Raw genomic sequence first — 235 nt, 5'->3', positions numbered from 1 at the left:
TTTTTTTTTTTTTTCCCCCCCGTGGGGAGTATCTCTGGGCATAAACTTGATGTTGCATTTCTGATGATCGTTGCATCCTGTTTTTAATGGTTTGTCTAGACAGTGCTGACACAACTATGAAAATAGTTTGGTGACCTAGTGTAGAATTAGTGAGCATAAAGAAATCAAACAAAGCTTCTGATGTTTGCAATCAGTTTGAATGACTACATTGTAGCAAACCTTAAGAGGGAGGCAG

This window comes from Meleagris gallopavo, chromosome 10, assembly GCF_000146605.3.
Source record: "Meleagris gallopavo isolate NT-WF06-2002-E0010 breed Aviagen turkey brand Nicholas breeding stock chromosome 10, Turkey_5.1, whole genome shotgun sequence".
Classification (NCBI taxonomy): domain Eukaryota; kingdom Metazoa; phylum Chordata; class Aves; order Galliformes; family Phasianidae; genus Meleagris; species Meleagris gallopavo.
This window is presented reverse-complemented; position numbering follows the sequence as displayed.